The sequence below is a fragment of the Triticum aestivum genome, chromosome 5B, assembly GCF_018294505.1.
Source record: "Triticum aestivum cultivar Chinese Spring chromosome 5B, IWGSC CS RefSeq v2.1, whole genome shotgun sequence".
NCBI lineage: Eukaryota > Viridiplantae > Streptophyta > Magnoliopsida > Poales > Poaceae > Triticum > Triticum aestivum.
In genome coordinates, this window is record NC_057807.1 from 107,186,211 (window position 1) to 107,193,544 (window position 7,334).

The 7,334-nt window shown below is 53.8% G+C and overlaps 1 long non-coding RNA gene across 1 annotated transcript; it reads left to right on the forward strand.

Moving 5' to 3' along the window:
• The first annotated feature begins 5,746 nt into the window (after positions 1 to 5,746).
• Positions 5,747 to 6,873, forward strand: LOC123110656 (uncharacterized). The gene is made up of 3 exons (XR_006453541.1): positions 5,747 to 6,222; positions 6,311 to 6,680; positions 6,773 to 6,873. It is a non-coding gene; the product is annotated as an uncharacterized lncRNA (long non-coding RNA).
• The last annotated feature ends 461 nt before the right edge of the window (positions 6,874 to 7,334 follow it).

Below are 7,334 nucleotides of genomic sequence, written 5' to 3' on the forward strand. Positions count from 1 at the left end.
TCCCGCGGCCATCCGGGCCCATGTCGACGGATTTTACAAAGCCCTCTTTACCCCCACCCCGAGGGGTGGGGATAGTCTCGCCCCCGACACTTGGACGAGGGTGCAGTTGGTTCCCGACGAGGCCAATGCGGCTCTAGTTGCCCCCTTCGCCGAAGATGAGGTCCTCGCGGCCATTAAAGGAATGAACCCCTCCTCGGCTCCGGGTCCAGATGGCTTACCCGTTACGTTCTTCAAAACATTCTGGCAGACCATCAAGCCTGAGGTCATGGCCCTATTCGAGGAGTTCTATTCGGGCTATATGGATCTTGGCCGCCTGAACTACGGGATCATTACCCTCATCCCCAAGGTTCCGGGCGCCTCTGATATCCGCCAGTTCCGTCCCATCACCGTGATTAACGTGATATTTCGGATCCTGGCCAAAGGGTACGCCAATAGGGTGACCCCGCTTGCTGACTCGATCACTCACCGAACCAATCGACCTTCATCCAAGGTCGGTTTATTTTGGATGGCGTGTTGGTCTTCCATGAAGTCCTTCACAAAGTCCGGGTGAAGCATCACCGAGCAGTCTTCTTGAAGCTTGACTTCCATAAAGCATATGATACTGTTCACTGGCCCTTCTTATGGGAAGTGCTGCTCTGTAAGGGCTTTGACGACCGTTGGGTGACTCGCGTGATGTAATTAGTCTCCTACGGTCAGACCGCGGTGAACATCAACGGCGAGATTGGGCCATACTTCCCCACCCTCTGTGGGGTTCATCAGGGTAACCCATTCTCGCCGTTCCTGTTCAACATGGTGGTCGATGCCCTGGCCGCCATCCTGGACAAAGCCAAGGGTGCCGGCCATATTCACGGCATTGTTCCCCACCTAGTCGGAGGGGTAGGGGTCTCCCTCCTTCAATACGCGGATGACACCATTATAATGGTTGAAGGTTCTGCTCAGGATGTAGCTAACCTGAAGTTCCTCCTCCTGTGCTTCCAGCAGATGTCGGGCCTAACGATCAGCTTCGATAAGAGCGAAGTGATGGTTCTTGGCTACCCTCCGGTGGAAGCTCAGGCTATTGTTGACCGACTTAACTGTCGGTTGGGTTCCTTCCCCACGACCTACCTGGGGATCCCCATTAGTGATTCGCGCCTCACCGTGGCGGACCTTCGCCCCACGGTGACCCGTATGCAACATCGCGTCGAGCCTTGGAAAGGGCGCTGGCTATCGAAGGCTGCGCGTGTGATCCTCATCAACTCCTCACTCGCCAGCCTTCTTTGGTTCCTCACGAGCTTTTCTATAGCCTTCATGAAACGCTGCACAAGGAAATTGCCAAGTACCAATCCAGATTCTACTGGGCTGCCGAGGATGACAAACAAAAGTACCATATGGTCAGTTGGTCGTGTTGGGGAACGTAGCAGAAATTCAAAAAATTTCCTACGTAACACCAAGATCTATCTATGGAGAGACCAGCAACGAGTAGAAGGAGGAGAGGAGAGTGCATCTACATACCCTTGTAGATCGCTAAGCGGAAGCGTTCAAGTGAACGGGGTTGATGGAGTCGTACTCGTCGTGATTCAGATCACCGATGATCAAGTGCCGAACGGACGGCACCTCCGCGTTCAACACACGTACAGCTCGACGATGTCTCCCACGCCTTGATCCAGCAAGGAGAGAGGGAGAGGTTGAGGAAGACTCCATCCAGCAGCAGCACAACGGCGTGGTGGTGATGGAGGAGCGTGGCAATCCTGCAGGGCTTCGCCAAGCACCTACGGGAGAGGAGGAGGTGTCACGGGAGGGAGGGAGGCGCCAAGGGCTCAGGTATGGATGCCCTCCCTCCCCTCCACTATATATAGGGGCAGGGGAGAGGGGGGAGGCGCAGCCTTGCCCCCTACTCCAAGAAAGGGGTGCGGCTAAGGAGGGGGGAGGAGTCCATCCTCCCCAAGGCACCTCGGAGGTGCCTTCCCCCTTTAGGACTCTCCCCTTTTTCCTTTATCTTGGCGCATGGGCCTCTAGGGGCTGGTGCCCTTGGCCCATGTAGGCCAAGGCGCACCCCCTACAGCCCATGTGGCCCCCCGGGGCAGGTGGCCCCACCTGGTGGGCCCCCGGGACCCTTCCGGTGGTCCCGGTACAATACCGATGACCCCGAAACTTGTCCCGATGGCCGAAACAGGACTTCCTATATATAAATCTTTACCTCCGGACCATTCCGGAACTCCTCGTGACGTCCGGGATCTCATCCGGGACTCCGAACAACATTCGGTTACCACATACAAGCTTCCTTTATAACCCTAGCGTCATCGAACCTTAAGTGTGTAGACCCTACGGGTTCGGGAGACATGCAGACATGACCGAGACGTTCTCCGGTCAATAACCAACAGCGGGATCTGGATACCCATGTTGGCTCCCACATGTTCCACGATGATCTCATCGGATGAACCACGATGTCAAGGACTCAATCGATCCCATATACAATTCCCTTTGTCTAGCGGTATTTTACTTGCCCGAGATTCGATCGTCGGTATACCGATACCTTGTTCAATCCCGTTACCGGCAAGTCACTTTACTCGTTCCGTAACACATCATCCCGTGATCAACTCCTTGGTCACATTGCGCATATGATGATGTCCTACCGAGTGGGCCCAGAGATACCTCTCCGTTTACACGGAGTGACAAATCCCAGTCTCGATCCGCATAAAACAATAGATACTTTCGGAGATACCTGTTGTGCACCTTTATAGTCACCCAGTTACGTTGTGACGTTTGATGCACCCAAAGCACTCCTACGGTATCTAGGAGTTACACGATCTCATGGTCAAAGGAAGAGATACTTGACATTGGCAAAGCTCTAGCAAACGAACTACACGATCTTTGTGCTAGTCTTAGGATTGGGTCTTGTCCATCACATCATTCTCCTAATGATATGATCCCGTTATCAACGACATCCAATGTCCATAGCCAGGAAACCATGACTATCTGTTGATCACAACGAGCTAGTCAACTAGAGGCTCACTAGGGACATATTGTGGTCTATGTATTCACACGTGTATTACGATTTCCGGATAATACAGTTATAGCATGAATAAAAGACAATTATCATGAATAAGGAAATATAATAATAATACTTTTATTATTGCCTCTAGGGCATATTTCCAACAGGTCGGACATCTGCAAATCCAAGGACCAGGGGGGTCTAGGGATTTTATCCTCCCGACGCATGAACATTGCCCTCCTGACCCGTTGGCTATGGCGTATTGCTAATGGCGATGGAGGCCTTTGGCTCACCATCATCCGAAACAAGCACCTCCGTGGACAGCCTCTGGCTTTCTGTCAGCGATCAGGCGGCTCCCAGTTCTGGCAGGCCGTCATCCAGCTGCTCCCTGTGCTTCGCATTGGCACTTCCATCTCAGTTGGTACTGGGTCCGCGACCCTGTTCTGGTTTGATCGGTGGATTGGCGGCATCCCTCTGGCAGCCCACTTTCCCGAGCTATTCGCCATTGCTGTTGACCCTCGGGTCTCGGTTGAGACGGCCCTTATTGACTTAGGATGCCTCGCTTTTCGCCGCCCCTTTGGCCCGCCCGAAGTGGCCGCCTGGGATGCCCTCCTCGAGGACATCGCCCTTCTCCCGATGAGCGTCAACGACACCCCGGACGCCATCTCTTGGCGTCTAGAATCTTCCGGTCGCTTCTCAACCAAATCCCTGTACGCGGCCATCGCGCCCTCGCCCGCCCCCGAGCCTTTCAGTTTGATCTGGGACATCCGCCTGCCCCTGAAAATCAGGAACTTCCTTTGGCAATGGATCCGTGGTCGCTTCCCCTCCGGAGTCGAGGTCCTCAAGCGTAATGGACCCGGAGATGGGCTTTGCCCCCTGTGCGGCACGGTGGAGGATGCTAATCACATCTTCTTCACGTGCTCCACAGCCCAGTTTTTGTGGTCCAGTTTCTGCGAGGCGGTTGGCGGACAGTGGTGCAATTCCAACTTCCCTGACCTTCTCGCGGAGATCCATGCCTCCCCCCTCGCTACCGGCATATCCGTTGGCTCTGCGTTGGGGTCCTCGCCTGGACGTTGTGGACTGTCCGCAATAAGCTTGTCATCCAAAAGGTGCCTCTCATACGTGCCACTGACGCCATTTTTAAAATGTGTGGGTACTTGCAGCTTTGGCGGCCGCTTAGCCGCCCTCAGGATCGGGACGTCATCAACACCCTCCTCGCCGACCTTCGATCGCTCGCCTTCCGCCTGGTGCTTCCGCTTCCTCGGCCACCCCCGGAGCCCGACTATATGCTGATGTGCTCCCCATGTGTGTCGTTTTATATTGTTTTATATCTGTTCTCAGGGCTTGTTGAGATGTGCCCTCAGCATTAACCCTTTTGGATCCTGTGTGTTTGAGACCTCTGTGTGTGTGTGTGTTTGAACCTTTGTGGATTGTTGGCTTGGGCATTTGCTTTATAATATAAAGCGGAGCGAAAGCCTTTTTCGGTAGGGGGCTTCGGGCTTCGCAGAAGAAAGAAGGGTGGTCTGAGTTATGCGGAGGCACACGTAGTCGATGGTAAAAGAACACCCGCCAAAAAAAACCCCGTCAAAGCCCAGCCCAAATTGAGGGAGAGGGAGAGACCGACTACGTATCATGTTGGGCCTTATCTCTACTACTATTAAAAGAGCAAACATAACCTCTCCTAAAGTCACACAACAAACTGTACACAGGATAACCAGGACCCTCAGATTAAATCAACTTAAATACATCCTACTGCCCATATTACTCTAATAGCCTATCATCACGATCAACGTCTCGGATCAAATGTTCTGCCAGCAGACGTCGTCGTCTGTCGCGTCTGCCGATCCTCCTAGGCTCCGCATCCCTCGACCCCCGTTGTCTACCACGATTTACGGAATGGTTTTCACCCGAATCGTTCGTCCCCGACTCTTCTTTCTCTAGCGCCAGATCGCGAGGCGTCTTGGAATCCCTCCGCCCCTCGCCTTTGCACGACTACCAGATCGAGGAGTCCTGGATCGAGAAGAACTGCTCCCGTTTACGCGGCTCTGCACGACTACCCGACCGCACCACCGCCGCCCTTCCGCTTCTTCGACTGCATCGGCGCGCACGCGCACTGCCGCCGCTTCCTACGCAGTGACGGCGGCTGCCGATGTTCTTCCTTCCTCACAAATCCCTCCCGCATCAGCCGCCACTTCGACGAGGACGAGCGCACGCCCATCGAGCTGGCCGCGCCTCACCGCCCTGTGTAGTCGCCCCTGTTGTTCCCATCCATGCCGGCGGCGGGCAGCGGGTGGGACGTACGATGGGCCGCCGATGGGAACGCGTCTATGTGTGGACAGGAGGGCTAGGGCTCAGCACATCACCCGCACAGGCGCATGGCACAGAAGCGCACGGCAGCTGTGCCCGACAGCATGGGCGACCAGAGACCGGCGGCAGCGGTGGGTGGGGCTCGGACAGCAGGGCCGGCGACGGTGCGACGCGGAGGCGGCCAGCGCGCCAGCTAGCGCATCGCGACGACACGCGCGTTCAGCGTGCACGGACGGTGAGCTTGGCCACAACTCGCGTCACGTGGGTAGGCTAGCTAACCTGCGGGGCGAGGCGCACTGGCGAGCGGCTGCCCAGCTCGACCAAGCTGATGACGCATCCGAGGCAGTTGGCCCTCCTACTTCGCTAATGATGCTGACGACCACGTGAGGATGTCTCTCGGCTTCTCGCTGGAGTGGTGCTAGATGCTCTCGCTGACCCACCATGTTTGTGCCACTCTCATATGCTCCTCTCCCTCTGCCAACGCAGGTAGCGGAAGCCGGCAGCAGTGCATCCATGGAGCGGCAGCTCCGTTCATATTCTCTGGATGATGCCTCTGTGCCGCGTGCGTGTCTTGTGTGCGTTCTTGCATGGTAGTATTGTTGCTCCGCATCCATGTTGCGTGTGCTCTGTTTGTATGATGCGTGCGCGGTGGCCTCTGCTTGCTTGTGCCTGCTGACTGCAACTGTTGTTACTTACTACTGTATTTTGTAGTTGTTGACAGGTCGTGAACATGGTGGTGAGGCACGGATGCAGCCTCAACGCAATCAAATCGCTCCTGAGTGTGGAGAAGCAGTGTCGTCTCACAGTCAATGTGGCCAGGATGCACTTGTGTGGATGGTTTTCAGATCCCAATCATGGTACACGTGCTGCAACAACGTCATGATATTGAAGTGGAAAGTTTGTGCATGATTACAACAGGATATGTATTGGTTCTTCACTACAAAGTACTGAATTTTATCGCCACTGCCAATGATACTCTCATTCTTTCAGTACCAGTTTTTATATGATAAAACTAAAGTCCAATTGTTGCAGGAGATAATATTTGTAGATGCTCCCAATAATTTGAACATGATGTTGCCGCTATATCTGGGTGTTCAGAGGCATGACTTATCTGCAACCTATACCCCATCATCTACTGTGACCTAAAGCCAAATTTCAAGAAGAGGAAATGGAGCAACTTGGTCTTCTCTGTTCTCTTGCTGCATTCTCTGGGAATCATAAATACTTGCATATCCGGCCGCAAGCCTTTGTAAGGTTATGCTCTACTTTACTATTTGAATCATGGTAAGGTGCAAGAAATATCTTTTCGGTGATAATGGAGGCCGAGTGATTCTGCTTGGTGAGGTTGTCGTTCCTGAGAAGGTGAAACTGGTGAACCACAAGGCCATTGTCAACAGCTTCAGTAAGCCCACTTTTAGTAACATCAAAATTAGAAATAGTATACAAATAATAATCCTTCATTGACAAACTTAATTATATTCTTCTGTAATTTAGGTTACTACACTGCGCTTGAGCTGTACAGAAACGAAGTGTTCGACACGAGTACGCATAAACATTCGGCTTCATCATTTACAAGGTCAGTATGAGGCTGTTTGGATTTGATCCCAGACCCTCTGTGCCAAAAACTCAGTATGCGGCTCTGGTGGCCCCCTTCAGTGAGGACGAGGTCCTCGCTGCCATTAAGGGGATGAACTCCTCCTCGGCCCCGGGATCGGACGGTCTCCCAGTAGCTTTCTTCAAGGCGTTCTGGCCTACCATCAAACCCGAGGTCATGGCTCTCTTTGAGGAATTCTACTCGGGTTCCATGGATTTGGGGCGCCTCAACTATGGGGTGGTGACCCTCATCCCCAAGGTCCCGGGCGCCTCCGTTATTCGCCAGTTCCGCCCCATCATAGTGATTAATGTGATTTTTAGGATCCTGGCGAAGGGGTACGCCAATAGGGTGACCCTCCTTGCGGACACAATCACCCACCCGAACCAATCCGCCTTCATTCGAGGCCGATTTATCCTTGATGGGGTGTTGGTGTTCCACGAAGTGCTCCACGAGGTCCGTCTG